This window comes from Schistocerca americana, chromosome 3 (genome assembly GCF_021461395.2).
Source record: "Schistocerca americana isolate TAMUIC-IGC-003095 chromosome 3, iqSchAmer2.1, whole genome shotgun sequence".
Taxonomy (NCBI): domain Eukaryota; kingdom Metazoa; phylum Arthropoda; class Insecta; order Orthoptera; family Acrididae; genus Schistocerca; species Schistocerca americana.
Window position 1 is genome coordinate 41,861,178 of NC_060121.1, and position 16,951 is coordinate 41,878,128.

The window sequence follows — 16,951 nt, forward strand, 5'->3', positions numbered from 1 at the left end:
ATTACACAGGTCTGTGGAAGCGACTAAGATCACTGGCCATCTGATCCAATGAACCAAAAAGTGTATATTTAATTGAGTCACCACATATGCTCAATGTCAACATGTGGACGATATTTATTTTAGATGTATGGGAAGAGAGGGTTGTGCTGAAGTTCTTATTGAGTTCTCAACCAGGCAATGTTAGCAAAGGTTTTATACTTTGTAGTTTTACTCCAATGGATGATATAAAAATAACAAGAAGAGACAGAGATGTGAACTGCAGCTTGCTGTTGAACTTAAAAAAGACTGTGGTGCTCTTTTTCTGACGTACGAACAGACAGTGTGATAGATACTGTTCTGTGCTGATATTTCAAGTGTCTGAAATTCCTGTAATACCCATGCACACAATTTATTTACAAGACATCCGCACACACTAATTTTAAACGCTAAGGGTGCTCTCAAGTATGGCAGTTAACCCACCAAATTGAAAGAAATCAGTTGTATCTGTTCTTATGGAACCATGACTGCTTTATTACGATTCCACATGTATCTAACAGCTTGTCGCTTATAAGAGGTAAGCTGATGTTACATACAACTGTTCCACTGAAAATTTCTGTCATTAAAGAGCTTATAACAAAGATGTTTCAGTAGATTGTTTTCGGAGTTTGAAGGTCTCACTTTAACCCAGATGGGGGTTCTGAGATAACATGGACATTCTGTGGTGATTGACAGTTTTGGCACCGAAACAGTAGAAGTTTTCGATTGACTTAGGATGTGTTATCGATGCAGTTTGGAATTCCTGTGTGATGGCCTGGATAGATGTCTGCCTACTGTACATGTGCAAGAGATGTACAGTAGTTTACTACATGTATCACGTGTATTGTTATAGATCTCCGACCTTAGCAATTTGTTCATCTGTCATCGACAACAGTATCGTAGACCGAGTTCGTAGTCTTACTTATTTGGATATTACAAAATGAAGACAGGGGGAATGCTGATTGTAGCTTGCTGCCGGGCATAAAACTGAATGTGTTTCATTCCTTCTGACATGTGAATAGATAGCATGATACTGCTGTTCTGCACTGATAATTGTACATCTGAAGAGTAAATTATGTGATCAAAAGTATCCGGACACCTGGCTGAAAATGACTTACAGGGTCGTGGCGCCCTCCATCGGTAATGTTGGAATTCAGTATGGTGTTGGCTCACTCGTAGCCTTGATGACAACTTCCACTCTCGCAGGCATACGTTCAATCAGCTGTTGGAAGGTTTCTAGGGGAATGGCGGCCCACTCTTCATGGAGTGCTGCACTCAGGAGAGTATCGATGTCAGTCGGTGAGGCCTGGCACGAAGTCGGCGTTCCAAAACATCGCAAATGATTCAGGTCAGGACTCTGTGCAGGCCAGTCCATTACAGGGTGTAACCACTCCGCCACAGGCAGTGCATTATGAACAGGTGCTCGATGGTGTTGAAATATGCAATCGCCATTCCCGAATTGCTCTTCAACAGTGGGAAGCAAGAAGGTGCTTAAAACATCACTGCAGCCCTGTGCTGTGATAGTGCCACGCAAAACAACAACATGAAAAACACAGCACCACCGCCTCCGAATTTTACTGCTGGCACTACACACTCTGGCAGATGACGTTCAACGGGCATTCGCCATACCCACACCCTGGCATCGGATCGCCACTTTGTATACTGTGATTCGTCACTCCACACAACGTTTTTCCACTCTTCAATCGTCCAACGTTTACGTTCCTTACAACAAGCGAGGCGTCGTTTGGCATTTACCGGAGTGATGTGTGGCTTACGAGCAGCCTCTTGACCATGAACTTCAAGTTTTCTCACCTCCCGCCTAACGGTCATAGTATTTGCGGTGGATCCTGATGCAGTTTGGAATTCCTGTGTGATAGCCTGGATAGATGTCTGCCTATTACACTTTACGACCCTCTTCAACTGTGGGTGGTCTCTTTCAGCCAACAGACAAGGTCGGCCTTTACGCTTTCGTAATGTACGCGTCACTCCACGTTTCCACTTCACTATCACATCGAAAACAATGTACCTAGGGATGTTTAGGCGTGTGGAAATCTCGCGTACCGATGTATGACACAAGTGACACCCAATCACCTGACTACGTTCGAAGTTCGTGAGTTCCGCGGAGCGCCCCAATCTGCTCTTTCACGGTATCTAATGACTACTGACGTCTCTAGTATCGAGTACCTGGCAGTAGGTACAATGCACCTAATATGAAAAACGTATGTTTTTGGGGGTGTCCGGAGACCTTTGATCACATAGTGTATGTAAAGGCCACGTGCATGACCATTTATTTTCAAGATTTCCATGGACACTAATTTTCAGTGCTCTGACGCTGGCAGTGACCGATGGAACGGGTGTGAGGGACAGGACCGGTTGGCGCCAGTGTACTAAATGGTGATCTCAACAGCCGCTGGTCAAAGCGCCCAACCCTATAGCGAGTGCAGCCCCTGGATCTGCCTCTTCCTACCGCAAGACATTTTGTGATACTATTACAGTGTTTCATCTTCCTGCAAAAGGAAGGCTGGGATGCACTCTTAGCGTAACATAGTCGTTGCGACTCTGTTCTTTTTAAGTTGCTGTGTTATGAGAGGAACATGTCTCTCTCCTGCTAAGACATACTGCTCCCACTTAAAAGAAAAGCACGTCTAGGGTCCCAAAATGTTCGCTCAGTTCTGGTTATCATGCTGTTGTTTGGTCTTACCAGCGTTAAGTCATTGACGAAGTCTCCTCGTCACCAGAGTGTGTAGGACTTGCTAGATGCATGTATGTTTAAGGACTACTGCATGGTGTTAAGCTCTTATTTTGCTGTATATCCAGTGTTCTCGGTTCAATATTCATTGTAGCAAGCATATGTTCGTACCAGGAGCATGACTTCACATTTATTTAGCTGGATATTTCATTTATTTTAGTCCTAAATCCGTTATTTGCACTGTTGCCATCACAGTATTCGTTTAAAAGTGAAAGACTATACCCTTTATATGACGTGAGGTGAGGTCTGTCAGTACAATATTTATTGTAGCAACCATAAGAATCACACCTGGACAATACTTGGTGGTAATACTTCATGCAGCAAATGTGTGTTTATCTTTATTCAAGTTCTTTTTTTTAAATAAATGAACTGACATTACAGCACTTGAGCTGTTGAGAACGACAACACTTTAGGTAGACATGCAGTACGTTACTCCAGGAGGAAGAAGTGACCTGCGTAAAATTGCTCCGGTGTCTGTACAGCAGGAGTGGATCTCTTTCAACACTGACATCCCTCAATGGTTACGTGTGTGTATTCCTTCTTGAGCAACCACTCACGGGTTACCTAGAGAATTTAAACAAAGCATTTTACTTAGGTAAATGTTCCAAAATATTACAGGTGAAGAGGACATTCTGTGAGGCAAACAGAATATCTCATCCTTGTACAGTATACGAGACACACACACACACACACACACACACACACACACACACACACACACACACACACACACACACCACATTTATATATACAGGGTGAGTCACCTAACGTTACCGCTGGATATATTTTGTAAACCACATCAAATACTGACGAACCGATTCCACAGACCGAACGTGAGGAGAGGGGCTAGTGTAATTGGTTAATATAAACCATAAAAAAATGCACGGAAGTATGTTTTTTAACACAAACCCACGTTTTTTTAAATGGAACCACGTTAGTTTTGTTAGCACATCTGAACATATAAACAAATACGTAATCAGTGCCGTTTGTTGCATTGTAAAATGTTAATTACATCCGGAGATATTGTAACATTAAAGTTGACGCTTGAAACCTCCGACGTCCAGTTGCGTGTTGTAACAAACACGGCCCACGGTCGGCGAGCAGCATCTGCAGGGACATGTCCCACTGGAAACGCGTCGACGTATGTAGTATCAGCATGATGGTGCACCTGCACATTCCGCAATTAACAGTAGGCTGACCCTTGACAGGATGTTCGACGGGCTTTTCATAGGACGTGGAGGACGCATAAATTGGCCAGCCCGTTCTCCTGATCTTACACCTCTTGACTTCTTTCTGCGGGGTACGTTAAGGAGAATGTGTACCGTGATGTGCCTACAACCCCAGAGGATATGAAACAACGTATTGTGGTAGGCTGCGGCGACATTACACCAGATGTACTGCGGCGTGCACGACATTCATTACGCCAGAGATTGCAATTGTGTGCAGCAAATGATGGCCACCACATTGAACATCTATAGGTCTGACATGTCAGGACACACTCTATTCCACTCCGTAATTGAAAACGGAAACCACGTGTGTACGTGTACCTCACCCCTCATGATAATGTACATGTGCGTCAGTGAAAAAGACCAATAAAACGGTGTTAGCATGTGGACATAATGTGCTGTTCCAGTCTCTTCTGTACCTAAGGTCCATCACTGTTCCCTTTGGATCCCTACGTAATTCGGTGCTCTCCGATACACACGATCGAACAGCGGAGGAGTGGTACTCAAGCGTCAATTTTAGGCTACAATATCTCCGGATGTAATTAACATTTTACAATGCAACAAACGGCAATGATTACGTATTTGTTTATATGTTCAGATGTGCTAACAAAACTAACGGGGTTCCATTTAAAAAAAAGTAGGTTTGTGTTAAAAAACGTACTTCCGTGCATTTTATTATGGTTTGTGTTAACCAATTGCACTAGCCCCTCTCCTCACGTTCGGTCTGTGGAATCGATTCGTCAGTATTTGATGTGGTTTACGAAATATATCCAGCGGTAATGTTAGGTGACTCAGCCTGTATATACAGGGTGTTTCAAAAATGACCTGTATATTTGAAACGGCAATAAAAACTAAACGAGCAGCGATAGAAATACACCGTTTGTTGCAATATGCTTGGGACAACAGTACATTTTCAGGCAGACAAACTTTCGAAATTACAGTAGTTACAATTTTCAACAACAGATGGCGCTGCGGTCTGGGAAACTCTATAGTACGATATTTTCCACATATCCACCATGCGTAGCAATAATATGGCGTAGTCTCTGAATGAAATTACCCGAAACCTTTGACAACGTGTCTGGCGGAATGGCTTCACATGCAGATGAGATGTACTGCTTCAGTTGTTCAATTGTTTCTGGAGGTACACCTGGTCTTTCAAGTGTCCCCACAGAAAGAAGTCACAGGGGTTCATGTCTGGCGAATAGGGAGGCCAATCCACGTCGCCTCCTGTATGTTTCGGATAGCCCAAAGCAATCACACGATCATCGAAATATTCATTCAGGAAATTAAAGACGTCGGCCGTGCGATGTGGCCGGGCACCATCTTGCATAAACCACGAGGTGTTCGCAGTGTCGTCTAAGGCAGTTTGTACCGCCACAAATTCACGAATAATGTCCAGATAGCGTGATGCAGTAATCGTTTCGGATCTGAAAAATGGGCCAATGATTCCTTTGGAAGAAATGGCGGCCCAGACCAGTACTTTTTGAGGATGCAGGGACGATGGGACTGCAACATGGGGGTTTTCGGTTCCCCATATGCGCCAGTTCTGTTTATTGACGAAGCCGTCCAGGTAAAAATAAGCTTCGTCAGTAAACCAAATGCTGCCCACATGCATATCGCCGTCATCAATCCTGTGCACTATATCGTTAGCGAATGTCTCTCGTGCAGCAATGGTAGCGGCGCTGAGGGGTTGCCGGTTTGAATTTTGTATGGATAGAGGTGTAAACTCTGGCGCATGAGACGATACGTGGACGTTGGCGTCATTTGGACCGCAGCTGCAACACGGCGAACGGAAACCCGAGGCCGCTGTTGGATCACCTGCTGCCCTAGCTGCGCGTTGCCCTCTGTGGTTGCCGTACGCGGTCGCCCTACCTTTCCAGCACGTTCATCCGTCACGTTCCCAGTCCGTTGAAATTTTTCAAACAGATCCTTTATTGTATCGCTTTTCGGTCCTTTGGTTACATTAAACCTCCGTTGAAAACTTCGTCTTGTTGCAACAACACTGTGTTCTAGGCGGTGGAATTCCAACACCAGAAAAATCCTCTGTTCTAAGGAATAAACCATGTTGTCTACAGCACACTTGCACGTTGTGAACAGCACACGCTTGCAGCAGAAAGACGACGTACAGAATGGCGCACCCACAGACTGCATTGTCTTCTATACCTTTCACATCACTTGCAGCGCCATCTGTTGTTGAAAATTGTAACTACTGTAATTTCGAAAGTTTGTCCGCCTGAAAATGTACTGTTGTCCCAAGCATATTGCAACAAACGGTGTATTTCTATCGCTGCTCGTTTAGTTTTTATTGCCGTTTCAAATATACCGGTCATTTTTGAAACACCATATATATATATATATATATATATATATATATATATATATATATATATACCGGGTGATCAAAAAGTCAGTATAAATTTGAAAACTTAATAAACCACGGAATAATGTAAGTAGAGGGGTAAAAATTGACATACGTGCTTGGAATGGCATGGGGTTTTATTAGAACCACCCGATTGCTAGACGCGTGAAAGATCTCTTGCGCGTGTCGTGCCACTTTCGTCACGCTTGGCCTCCCAGGTCCCCAGACCTCAGTCCGTGCGATTATTGGCTTTGGGGTTACCTGAAGTCGCAAGTGTATCGTAATCGACCGACATCGCTAGGTATGTTGAAAGACAACATCCGACGCCAATGCCTCACCATAACTCCGGACATGCTTTGCAGTGCTTTTCACAACATTATTCCTCGACTACAGCTATTGTTGAGGAATGATGGTGGACATATTGAGCATTTCCTGTAAAGAACATCATCTTTGCTTTGTCTTACTTTGTTATGCTAATTATTGCTATTCTGATCAGATGAAGCGCCATCTGTCGGACATTTTTGAACTTTTGTATTTTTTCGTATCTAATAAAACCCCACGTCGTTTCAAGCATGTGTGTCAATTTGTACCTCTCTATCTACATTATTCCGAGATTTATTCAGTTTTCAAATTTATAATGACTTTTTGATCACTATATATATGTATATATAGTGGAGCATCTGAAACCTCTACCAGCTAGACTTTCGGCAGTTACACAAGAAAGCAGAATAAATGTGAGCACTGATGGGTTACAACCACATGTAGTGGTGGAGTGCAGACACTGCTCTCTTCACCTACCGGAGGCAGAGTGGTCGGATTGGTGCACCGTGAGATGACTGGTATAAAGAGCCACGTGTATCCCACTTACATGGACGTACTATGATACTATGTCAATATTTATGCTACATGAGACTTTTTTTTACTTAGTCGAGAACTACTTTCAGACAGTGGTGGCTCAACCAGAACGTTTGAAAGCATGCCACTGTCGACCATTCGGTTCTTCATCTGAGAAGGATAGTCAGGTATTTCCCTATTGCTACATTGGAGCCAGTCTTTTTCAGAAATACGTTTAACAGCTTACAGGAAGCATCCTGTTCTCGTGTCTTTTGTCCATCTGTGACTCATTTTTGCAGATGGGGAACAGTATATCACTCCAAGGAGATGGATTTCTTTGTGTATCATCAGCGACAGCTTAGAACAAGCCTGGAAAAGTGGTAACCCTGCCTACAGGGGGAGCAGAGGCAGGGAGGAGGGGACGTGGGAGGGTTGGTAAGACCGGTGGACATATCGAGTGAACTCACATGCAGCTGTCTCCACTCTTTTATGGAAGTAAGTTTTGGGGGCAATTATGTGGTAGTTGTGTTATTGCAGTTACCTTGCTGAATTTCCGGTGCACGTGTTGGCCAGATCCATTGTTTACGCGTGGCGGTTTTTTCACGACAAATTCGCTATGAGATTAGAGCAGTGAAATGTTTTCCGTCAGCTGTGGTAGTGTGCATTGGCCCTCCCACACTTCAGTGACAGTTTTCTGCCCCTACCCGCCTTATGATGTACCCGTGGACAAGTTCCTCAGCAGCTATACACCTGTAGAGATCAGTAGGAGGCAACTCCTCGTACACTTCAGTGATAGTTTACTATGGTTTGCTGTCCTCTTCCTTCTTAGCTCGTATCTGTGTACAAGTTCCCGAGCACCTACACACTTGTAGATCTGAAGGAGGCAATTCTTCCACCAGGGGCTGAAGAATAGCTTCCTGCCAATTTCGAGTGGTTGTGTGAACTAGGACACTTGGCAATGTTAACAAATATGCACACACGTGATCAGAAAGGGGAACAAAACCCGTTTCAGGTCTCTTCAGTCGAGTTCCGTACCCCAAGGTGAGCAGTTCTGTCAGTCTACGGTAGTGGAATACGACGAAGTTGTCTCCTGTATTGTGGGTTGAGCAGCAATTTCAAAAACCACGAGAGCTCCAGCACAGCCAGTAGTCTCTATGAGTTGTGAAATGCATCCTCAGTCGATTCTCCTGCATCAGCACTATTTGCTGAAAAGCATTCGCCCTACGCTCTTCCATTATCTCCTTCTTCCATTTCTCGTGCAGGATGTTATGGACGCAGTTCTCAGCTGTACGCTTAAGTCCGTCCCTGTCCAACACCACCAGGTTGTTGACTGAGCACATTTCCCGCCAAAAATAAATAAATAATTAAACAAATAAATACCTTATATGCTTCCTCTAGAGCACAGACTGAACTTTTTTCCCGCCAATTCACAAGTGGAGGAGGGGAGACAATCCTAGGACGGTCTCATACATCCTCACTCTCCAGCAGCTGAAATTGAGTCTCTTTCCACCTGTTCACAAAGTGGAGGAGGAGCGGGCAATGAGTAAGGAGAGGGGGAAGGGGGCTGGGAAGGGAATTGGGGGAGAGAGGAGAAATGATGTAGGCGATGTCATCAGCATGACAATACCACCATCACTTTAGTTTTCTTTTTGTTTGTGTCTACATCATAGCTATCAGCTGGCTAGCACACGTTTCCCTCCAGCAACCACCTCACCTGTTGCTGTTTACTTTCGGCGACCACTGCTGTGTCATCAGGGGACCATACCATGGTGATCTTCTGTCTCTGACAGAAGTAGCTCTTCCATCGAAAGTATCCTTTACATCTCTCACTGCCTCTTCCACACACAAATGAAATATCAATGATTAGAATGAGCAATCTGCCACACGTTGCCATTGATTTGTAATAGGGTTTTAGAGCACATGACATGTTTCAGCATTACGTGACACCTCGAGAAAAACGATCTAATGAAAAATAACCTACACGGTTTCAAAAAATATCGTTCTTCTGACACACGGCTAGCTCTTTATTTACACAAAGTAATGAGTGTCATCGAAAGCTGATTCCAAATTTCTAGATTTCCGCAAGTCTTTTGACACAACTCTCGTCACACATCGAAAAAGTAAAAAGAAGAGCAGCTGATTTTGTTCTATCGTGAATATCAGGAGACAGTGCCACATATTTGATAAGCAAGTTCGGGTGGTAATCATTAATTCAAAGACATTTGTGGTTGCATCGAGATCTTTTCACGAAATTTAAATCTCAAACTTTCTCATTTGACTGCGAAAATATTGTGCTGACTCCCACCATTGTAATAAATTAAGAGAAGTTAGAGTGCGCACGAATAGATTTGTATGTCCATTTCTCCCAAGTGCTATTCGAGAGCGGAACCATTGATAAATGTCGGAAAGTGGTTTTGTGAACCCCTTGTCACACACTTAAATGTGAACTGCAGCATAATGATGTAGATGTAGGTATATAAATTCTTGGAACTGTTCCCCGAGTCGAGACTACACATCCCAAGAATGAAAAACATGTTATTCCATTCCACATTATGAAAAGCCTTCTCCTTATGTACGATGCAACATGCGTTTCTTTCATTTCGTACCTACTCTTGGTCATTAGCCGCACTTCTAAAGCTGCTTGTAGGTTTCTCTTGCTTCTGCCATAACCAAACTGGCCTTCCCCATAATCTGCTTTTGATTTTCCCTTCCAGTCTTTGACATGATCCTCTTGTGTTTTGAAAGCACATAATTCAAAGCTAATAGTGTGATAATTTTCACAATCTATGTAAAGTGGCGTGGTCTGCTGACCTTCATTTCTTACATATTCCAACCTCACCATCGTATTCTGCGTATCAAGACGTTTCATTTGAGCCCAAACTCGATAGGGTAGAGTCAATTTTACATATTTCCATTTAATCAATTTGCAAATCTAATAAATAAATCGCAAGTGCACACCAAGATTAAAGAGTCGAGGCTGGCATACACAAACATTCAAGACACGAAGGTCACAGGAGTTTTTGTTCAGTGGAGGCAACCAGCCCGCTGGCAAGTCCGTAGGAGGGTGAGTTAGCACGCCACTGCACCAGCCAGCCAACCACCCACGGACCAAAACAGTTTTTGCCAGAGAAAAGGGATAATGGCCTGCGTGTTCACCTTAAAAGCAAAACCCGTTGTATTGTTTGGGAGAGCCCCCAGCATACGCACTTTTTTGGTGTGTGCAGTTTCAAATTTCTCACAAGGGGACAGTAACTGCCTAACACAGATGCTATGTATTTCCGGATTGGTCGGCTTAAAGTGAGCGCCATTCTCCCGTTTGGTGGTCTGTTTCTGGCGCAATGAGCCGGAGGAGTGAGGGAAAGACAGCTTTTTACGTGGAGGGAACTCGTTCCGGTGACACTCTTGTAGCAGGAACACTTAGTAGGAGCGAGTGTGCTTGTGCGTGTAGGCAGAGAGTGAGGAACAAAGTCTCTAATCAGTAAAGGGCTAAAAGAGCTTTCCTACACTTTGTATATAAATGTCATTAACAGGATTCCTCTCCATAATAGGTAACCTCCAATTCCAGAAAGAACCCAGAAATTTGTGTATCAATTTATAAATAATACTTTCATTTGATTTTTCTTAAATTTTGCAATAAATAATATTTTCCGTTCGTTTAATGTTTTTCTTACATTAACTAGCAATACTCCAGTACCCAAGTATCCCACTAGTTATGTAAGATAATAGAATATTTTTGTGTCTTTTCCTTACAGTGGACGACTCCAGGAGATAATGATTGATGAAAGTTTTTCAGGCATTTCTTTTTGGTACGTTACGAGCGTCAGTCTGACTTCTGTAGTAGTGTGGGGTGGAAATTGCTTCTTGCAGGAGCCAAAGGGTACTTGTCAGATCAATCTGTTGCACAACTCGTCAACATAACACCCACACACTGACATCTATCCATTCTCGATTTCCTTACAAGCTCAATAATAAGAATGTAAACTGGTTATGACTGTCGTTTACAAAACCTGTCATAGTCAAGGTGTGGAACACGCTATCTGAACATTATGTAATAATTTTAATTTATTATTTATGATAGCTAAAAATAACAATACTGTTGACCGACTTTGATAAGCAATAAGCATCTTCAGATAACGATAAATCCTTATTAAAGCTGTAGAGCGTCGTAAGCCATGTACTCAGACACATTATGCCAACTGCTGTCGTTTTGCGACACGTTCCTATGGTAATAAGGATTTAATGTTATCTGAAGATGCTTGTTAGCAGGTGAAAGCGGTCATTGGGGCTGTTGCTATATTTGTGATCAGGATTAAGAAATTACAGTTGCTACTACCGTATGTGATGTATCAAATGCAACAAAAGTCCTTTCTGTGTGGAGGCTGTGGCTTATACAGAAGTTCCCCTATCTCTAAAAATGATGGCACCAACGTTTGAATTTTTTAATATGTATTGCAGCCTCCGAGCTACAATGTTGAAGAACCAACACTACGAATAAGTTATAAATATCGCTGTCACCGTTAAATGTAAATCTTCAGCAGCAAGGAAACCTGGCTGCTAAGACTGTATTAGTGTTCTGGACAATAATTCTTTCCGTAGACTTTCACATTGTGGGAGAAGAGGCTGATAAAATTACGGAAATTTCGTCGCTACCTGTGATCGTCGAGCACCCTTGCCTGGGACCGAATACGCCTTGTAACAACCACGTACTGTGTGCGTATACAGCGTTTCTGAATAGTCTTCTTCAGCCTTATTCAGTCATTTCTATTTTATTTCGGTGTTCTGAAGGATGCACGTCGAATTAAGATGCGAGGCGCATGACAGAAATTTAGTAGTGGACCGAGAATGAAATTAGCTGATATCTGAGGCATAATACTTACAAAGTCATCGTCCTCAGCTTCTCCAGATCCGAAACCCTGAAAACGAAACAACAAAAATGTCTAAAAACTTAAAAGCAACTGAAAAGAACAAAACAAAACCACAAAATAAAAGTACGTAAGCTAATGAACTCAGACACAAAAACAGGAGAAATAACAAAAAAAGCGGAAAATCGAAATACGATTGGGTACGAAATTCGACATATTACTGTCTGCATTTCGTGAGGAATAAGGCGTATCGAATGATGTACGAAGCAAAATGTCAACTTCAACAACTGCAATGAAGGAAAATTCCTCCGTCAGAGTAGTTTACGGATATATTCACAAGATACTTGAAACGATAGTGCAAAAAATATATGTGTGGTATGTCATTCGGGCTGTGGTTGAACAAATATTGAATAATTCTTTTCGTCTGTGGGATACTATCATTCTGCATAATCTAACTGCCACTGTAACATACACAGACTTGCTTCTCTCACACGCAATTATTTTATCACGGAGCTGAAAATATTCTCCCGACGGTTTCTAAGACAATCATTTATTGTGCTCATTACTAAACTGATGCAAATTTACTTTGCAGCATAAACGGAAATGAGGATTTCAAACACTACATTTGGAAAAGATGCTCCAATTTCATCCTATCTTCTTGCACTTTCCATATGTTGTTCATATTTAAACATTGCAGAACATATTTGTTAGTGACAAAAAGATGTGGAAGACCATCCCAACACTGCGGGAATAAACATATGTAAAAGGAATGAAAGGCAAACATCTAACCGGAGATCATATAAGCGTATTAAATAACTGATTTCAGCCGGCCGGTGTGACCGAGCGGTTCTAGGCGCTTCAGCCTGGAGCCGTGCGACCGCTACGGTCGCAGGTTCGAATGCTGCCTCGGGCATGGATGTGTGTGATGTCCTTAGGTTAGTTGGATTTAAGTAGTTCTAAGTTCTAGGGGACTGGTGACCTCTGGTGTTAAGTCACATAGAGCCAGCCAACATATTTCAGATGTCCAGGGTTATTTTCCACTTCATATATACTAAGACATGTCCGAAAGAACAGATACCATCTTAGTATATATATAGTTAAGGATCACCGGCCACTTGACCATCTTCTTCTTCTGTGCGAATGCACAAATACTGCTCGAACTCTTACGGGAATCGGCAACGCGCCGCGAGTAATGAGTACAATGGGCGGGGGCACTACGAATGTAGTGCGGGACAATACGTTGAGAATGTGGGTTTCGCGGGAGGCGTGCCCGAGATAAATCCCTGCAGTCGCGCTATCCTCTGTGTCCTCGGTGGCTCAGATATTTTGCGATGTCGCTGTTCGGGACTGCTCTTCTGTCCACGTAATTTACCCTGGAAGGAACACACATCAAGGATTTACTGAATGATTAATTTGGGTCTGGGAAATGATGATGAGGAACCGGCTGCAGAAGAAGGAAATGTGCGTGCTGAACTGCCACCAGTTGAAGGTGACAGTGAAGGTGCTAAATTGTGCTACTGCTAAAGACTCATTCTTTGAATGCTGTAATTTATGACTCCAATTATCTGTCACCTTATTTATGTCATTTCATTAAAGCCATTTTTGTTACTGTTTTAGTGGGAAAAAAAGATGGATAGAGCGTCGGCCGTGTAAGCAGGAGATTTCGGGTTCGAGTCCCGGTCGGGGCAAACATTTTCATCATTCGTATGTCAACGCCTGTAAGCAGCTAAGGGTGTCCATTTCATTGAAATTTCATTTTCCACTTCGCCACTTGAAATGATTAGACGTGCAATTGTTGTTTAGTGTGTGGAAGGAGTTCTGGGCGACGGACAGTAAATACAAAAAATGTGATGTTACCGGAAAATTCTCAAAATTTCACGCCAACCTAGCCGCTTTGTACGGTTTCAGTTTGAATTCGTTCACAGCCCTGCGAGGAGACGCTACGGACACACCGGCATTGGCTGCTAAATGGCACAATAATGTTCTCTGGCTTCTCTCCGAGGCCTCTCGTTAGACGTGTACTTCCCTTGTTAAAACTGACGCGTCATGCGGTGATCACAGCAGCCGGTCCACACGGGGTACAGCTGCTGTAAGCGCTTCAAACACAGCGACCGTCCCATTCAGTAACGACCACGTTCGAGGGGCAAAGAGAGGGTGAGAAGGTGACCGTGATGGGCTGTGAGCTATTGTATTTCACCGCCGCGCGCCGTTCCCGCCACTTCGCGCGTCAGCCGACGTCTGACCTGTTGGCCACGTGATCTTGAGCTCTGCCTGTCCCACTGGCTTCAATTGAAGAGTACTCGTCTTCAGGATGTTGCAGTTTTTCTCGGGGTCGTTTCTATCACTAGACAGCCTAGGGCGGTACAAATTTAGGGGAGACAAAAGTCGGAAATTTTTTTTCAAATTAACAGCGAAAAAACTGAACAAATGGGGGAAAAATGGAAAAGAGGAAAAATTAAAACACCGAATTGTTTTCAAAAGCATACGGAACAGTTACACGATACGTCTTACTTGCTTTGAGAAAAGTAAACACAATGCCTCTAATTACCTCAAAACTAAAGCTGCCGCTACTGAGTACGAAACGGAAATCGCGTACGTCACTGTGCGACTGGGGCGGCTAACAAAAGTTGTAGAACTCGTAACAGAAAATGAAACAATGGGTCATTTAATTTTTTAATCGCAAGACAGTGAATGCTGTAAAAGATGCAATTTATTCTACATTCTAAAAATATTTCAAGTAAAATAGAAACGAAATAACACTACGACTATCCAGATGAACTAGTCTGATGTTTCAGCGTGTCTCACATCAGTGCACCATAATTTCTAAATTCGAGGAAAAATTCATTCGCACCAGAAAATAGTTCCACACTTTTATTAGACCATTTTCTTCTAATTAAATAAAACAGGTAATTGATGCCAAATTTCGTTGCACTGCACTAGTATATTCAGTAGAGTTCCAAGTTAAAATGGTCAGCAATTATTTTGGCAAATTTCAGAAATTGAGGAAACAAAATAAGAATCAGTTTTAAGGCATTGAGAACAAAGCACGAAAATTGGGGATTGTCACCAGAAATCAGAAAATGAGGACGTCCAGTCCCCTTAGTTTAATGCTGAGAAGTATAATAAGATATTTGCATTGTTGTGTCGTTGGATGTTGCTGGAGGAGGAGGGGGAGCATAGGGGGAAGACCGACTGTAGTGGAGAGGAGAAGGCGTCGTTCTCCAGTTCTGGCCTAGGGCGGCAAAACAACTGGGGACGGCCCTAGTTTTCCGTGCTTGCTAACACAGATGGTACTGAGCTACGGCCTGAATGAACACCCCCCCCCCCTCCCCCCCCCCCCCGGATTTAGTTGTTAGATGGCCCAGTGGACCTACAGGAAAATTAAAGAGATCTTTGCAGAAAAGAGAACCAATTGTATGAATATCAAGACCTCAGACGGAAACCCAGTTCTAAGCAAAGAAGGGAAGGCAGAAAGGTGGAAGGGGTGTATAGAGGGTCTAAACAAGGGCAATGTACTTGAGGACAATATTAAGGAAATAGAAGAAATGTAGATGAAGATGAAATGGGAGATATGATACTGCGTGAAGAGTTTGCCAGAGCACTGAAAGACCTAAGTCGAAACAAGGCCCCGGGAGTAGACAACATTCCATTAGAACTACTGACAGCCCTGGGAGAGCCAGTCCTGACAAAACTCTACCATCTGGTGAGCAATATGTATGAGACAGGCGAAATGCCCTCAGACTTCAAGAAGAATATAATAATTACAATCCCAAAGAAAGCAGTAGTTGACAGATGTGAAAGGGACTGATGACCTCAGATGTTGGGTCCCATAGTGCTCAGAGCCATTTGAACCATTTGAACAGATGTGAAAATTAGCGAACTATCAGTTTAATAAGTCACGGCTGCAAAATACTAACGCGAATTCTTTACAGACGAATGGAAAAACTGGTACAAGCCGACCTCGGGGAAGATCAGTTTGGATTCCGTAGAAATAGTGGAACACGTGAGGCAATACAGACCCTACGACTTACCTTAGAAGAAAGATTACGGGAAGGCAAACCAACGTTTCTAGCATTTGTAGATTTAGAGAAAGCTTTTGACAATGTTGACTGGAATAGTCTCTTTCAAATTCTGAAGGTGGCAGGGATAAAACACAGGGAGCGAAGCGCTATTTACAATTTGTACAGAAACCAGATGGCAGTTATAAGAGTCGAGGGGCATGAAAGGGAAGCAGTGGTTGGGAAGGGAGTGAGACAGGGTTGTAGCCTCTCCCCGATGTTATTCAATCTGTATGTGGAGTAAGCAGTAAAGGAAACAAAAGAAAAATTCGGAGTAGGTATTAAAATCCATGGAGAAGAAATAAAAACTCTGAGGTTGGCCGATGACATTCTAATTCTGTTAGAGACACCAAAGGGCCTGGAAGAGCAGCTGAACGGAATGGACAGTGTTTTGAAAGGAGGATATAAGATGAACATCAACAAAAGCAAAACGAGAATAATGGAATGTAGTCGAACTAAATCGGGTGATGCTGAGGGAATTAGATTAGGAAAGGAGACACTTAAAGTAGTAAAGGAGTTTTGCTATTTGGGGAGCAAAATAACTGATGATGGTCGAAGTAGAGAGGATATAAAATGTAGACTGGCAATGGCAAGGAAAGCGTTTCTGAAGAAGAGAAATTTGTTAACATCGAGTATAGTTCTAAGAGTCAGGAAGTCGTTTCTGAAAGTATTTGTATGGAGTGTAGATATGAATGGAAGTGAAACATGGACGATAACCAGTTTGGACAAGAAGAGAATAGAAGCTCTCGAAATGTGGTGCTACAGAAGAATGCTGAAGATTAGATGGGTAATGAGGACGTATTGAATAGAATTGGGGAGAAGAGGAGTTTGTGGCACAACTTGACTAG

At 43.0% G+C, this 16,951-nt stretch overlaps 1 protein-coding gene across 1 annotated transcript in view; it reads right to left on the reverse strand.

The window, feature by feature from the left end:
- The window catches only part of LOC124607003 (collagen alpha-1(XVIII) chain-like), a 939,249-nt gene that overhangs the window by 295,783 nt on the left and 626,515 nt on the right, over nt 1-16,951 (reverse strand). The window contains exon 3 of the mRNA XM_047139151.1: nt 12,061-12,096. The gene's annotated coding sequence lies outside the window, so the exon portion shown is untranslated. The remainder of the gene's footprint in view (nt 1-12,060; nt 12,097-16,951) is intronic.